Raw genomic sequence first — 3,842 nt, 5'->3', positions numbered from 1 at the left:
TACAACAGGTGTAGTAGACCTTACAGTGAAATGCTTACTTACAAGCCCATAACCAACAAAGTTGGTAAAGAAAAATAAGTGTTAAGTAAAACAGAAATAAAAATAACAAATAATTAAGAACAGCAGTAAACAGTAGCGAGGCTAGATACATGGGGTACCGGCGCTCGAGTACTGCTTGCTGAAGAAAGAGACTGACAAACAGCTTCTATCTCAAGGCCATCAGACTGCTAACTCAGAGAGGCTACTGCCTTCACTGAGACCCAATGACTGGCCACTTCAATAAATGGATCACTAGTCACTTTTACATTGCCACTCTAAATAATGCCACTTTAATAATGTTTACATATCTTACATTACTCATATATATATAAATAAATATATATATATATATATATATATATATATATACTGTATATATATATATATATATATATACTGTATATATATACTGTAATTTATACCATCAATTGCACTTTGCCTATGCCGCTCGGCCATCGCTCATCCATATACTTACATTCTACATATTCTCATTCACCGCTTTAGATTTATGTGTATTAGGTAATTGTTGGGGAATTGTTAGATTACTTGTTAGATATTACTGCACTGTCGGAACTAGAAGCACAAGCATTTCACTACACTTGCATTAACATCTGCTAACCATGTGTATGTGACAAATACATTTTTATTTTATTTGATTTGAGAGAGCAGTCTATGACTAAGGTGACTGGAGACTTTGACAATTTTTTGGGCCTTCCTCTGACACCGCCTGGTATAGAGGTTCTGGGTGGCAGGAAGCTTGGCACCAGTGATGTACTGGGCCGTACGCAACTACCCTCTGTAGTGCCTTGCTGTTGGAGGCTGAGCAGTTGCCATACCAGGCAGTGATGCAACCAGTCAACATGCTCTCTATGGTGCAGCTGTAGAACTTTTTAAGGATCTGAGGTCCCATGCCAAGTCTTTTCAGTCTCCTGAGGGGGAATAGGCTTTGTCGTGCCCTCTTCACAACTGTCTTGGTGTTTGGACCATGATAGTTTGTCGGTGATGTGGACAACAAGGAACTTGAAGCTCTCAACCTGCTCCACTTCAGCCCCTTTTCCTGTAGTCCACAATCGTCTTCTTTGTCTTGATCACGTTGAGGGGGAGGTTGTTATCCTGGCACCACACGGCCAGGTCTCTGACCTTATCCCTATAGGCTGTCTCATCGTTGTTGGTGATCAGGCCTACTACTCTTGTGTTGTCGGGAAACTTAATGATGGTGTTGAAGTCGTGCCTAGCCATGCAGTCATGAGTGAACAGGGAGTACAGCAAGGGACTGAGCACACACCCCTGAGGGGCCCCTGTGTTGAGGCTCAGCGTGGCATATGTGTTGTTACCTACCCTTACCACCTGTGGGGGCGGCCCGTCAGGAAGTCCAGGATCAAGTTGCAGAGGGAGGTGTTTAGTCCCAGGGTCCTTAGCTTAGTGATGAGCTTTGAGGGCACTATGTTGTTGAACGCTGAGCTGTAGTCAATTAATAGCATTCTCACATAGGTGTTCCTTTTGTCCAGGTGGGAAAGGGCAATGTGGAGTGCAATAGAGATTGCATCATCTGTGAATCTGTTGGGGCGGTATGCAAATTGGAGTGGGTCTTAGGTTTCTGGGATAATGGTGTTGATGTGAGCCATGACTAGCCTTTCAAAGCACTTCATGGCTACAGACGTGAGTGCTACGGGGCGGTAGTCATTTAGGCAGGTTACCTAAGTGCTCTTGGGCACAGGGACTATGGTGGTCTGCTTGAAACATGTTGGTATTACAGACTCAGTAATGGTCAGCACATTCTCGGAGTACACGTCCTGGTTCCCCGTTTGGCCCGCGGCCTTGTGAATATCGACCTGTTTAAAGGTCTTACTCACATCAGCTACAGAGAGAGTGATCACACAGTCGTCCGGAACAGCTGATGCTCTCATGCATGCTTCAGTGTTGCTTGCCTCGAAGCGAGCATAGAAGTAATTTAGCTCATCTGGTAGGCTTGTGTCCCTGTGCAGCTCGCGGCTGTGCTTCCCTTTATAGTTTGTAATAGTTTGCAAGCCCTACCACATCCGAGGCGTGTCGGAGCCGGTGTAATACTATTCAATCTTAGTCCTGTATTGACGCTTTGCTGGTTGGGGTATGTACTAGAGGTCGACCGATTAATCGGAATGGCCGATTAATTAGGGACGATTTCCTGTTTTCATAAAAATCGGTAATCGGCATTTTTGGACACCGATCATGGCCGTTTACATTGCACTCTACCTGTTATGCGAGTGCAGCAAGGAGCCAAGGTAAGGTGCTAGCTAGCATTAAACGTATCTCATAAAAAACAATCAATCTTAACATAATCACTAGTTAACTACACATGGTTGATGATATTACTAGTTTATCTAGCTTGTCCTGTGTTGCATATAATCGATGCGGTGCCTGTTCATTTATCATTGAATCATAGCCTACTTTGCCGAACGGGTGATTTAACAAGCGCATTGGCGAAAAAAGCAGTGTCGTTGCACCAATGTGTACCTAACCATAAACATCAATGCCTTTCTTAAAATCAATACACAGAAGTACATCTTTTTAAACCTGCATATTTAGTTAAAATAAATTCATGTTAGCAGGCAATATTAAACTAGGGAAATTGTGTCACTTCTCTTGCGTTCATTGCACGCAGAGTCAGTGTATATGCAACAGTTTGGGCCGCCTGGCTTGTTACAAACTAATGTGCCAGAATTGTACGTAATTATGACATAACATTGAAGGTTGTGCAAAGTAACAGGAGTATTTAGCCTTATGGATGGCACCCGTTAGATAAAATACGGAAAGGTTCCGTATTTCACTGAAAGAATAAACGTTTTATTTTCGAAATGATAGTTTCCGCATTTGACCATATTAATGAACTAAGGGTCGTATTTATGTGTGTTATTATGTTATAATTAAGTCTATGATTTGATATTTGATAAATATTTGATAGAGCAGTCTGACTGAGCGGTGGTAGGCAGCAGCAGGCTCATAAGCATTCATTCAAACAGCACTTTCGTCCGTTTGCCAGCAGCTCTTCGCAATGCTTCAAGCATTTATGTTTATGACTTCAAGCCTATCAACTCCCGAGATTAGACTGGTGTAACCGATGTGGAATGGCTAGCTAGTTAGCAGGGTGCGCGCTAATAGCGTTTCAAACGTCACTCGCTCTGAGACTTGGAGTAGTTATTCCCCTTGCTCTGCAAGTGGAGCGATGGCAAGTGGCTTTTGTGTAGCGATGGGTAACGATGCTTCGAGGGTGGCTGTTGTCGATGTGTTCCTGGTTCGAGCCCAGGTAGGGGCGAGGAGATTTGCCAAATAGAGGGCAAGGGAGAGCTTTCTCTGTGTGTGGAATAAAGTTGGTCTAGAGTTTTTTTCCTCTGGTTGCACATTTAACATGCTGGTAGAAATCAGGTACAACGGATTCAAGTTTCCCTGCATTAAAGTCCCCGGACACTTGGAGCGCCGCCTCTGGATGAGCGTTTTCCTGTTTGCTTTTTATACAGTTCATTGAGTGCGGTCTTAGTGCCAGCATCAGTTTGTGGTGGTAAATAGACCGCTTTGAATAATTATATATCCCCGATATCTCCGTCTCTTTCTCATGCGAGTCACTGGGATTTTGGCCTTGTCGGGTGTCTGAAGTAAATCCTTCATGTCCGACTCTTTAAAGAAAAAACCTTCTTTCAGTACGAGGTGAGTAATCGCTGTCCTGATATCTAGAAGCTCTTTTCAGTCATAAGAGACAGTGGCAGAAACATTACGTACAAAATAAGTTACAATTAACGGGAAAAAAACACACAATAGCACAATTGGTT

This window comes from Oncorhynchus kisutch, linkage group LG4 (genome assembly GCF_002021735.2).
Source record: "Oncorhynchus kisutch isolate 150728-3 linkage group LG4, Okis_V2, whole genome shotgun sequence".
NCBI lineage: Eukaryota > Metazoa > Chordata > Actinopteri > Salmoniformes > Salmonidae > Oncorhynchus > Oncorhynchus kisutch.
The sequence above is the reverse complement of the archived record's forward strand: the minus strand, read 5'-3'. Positions refer to the sequence as shown.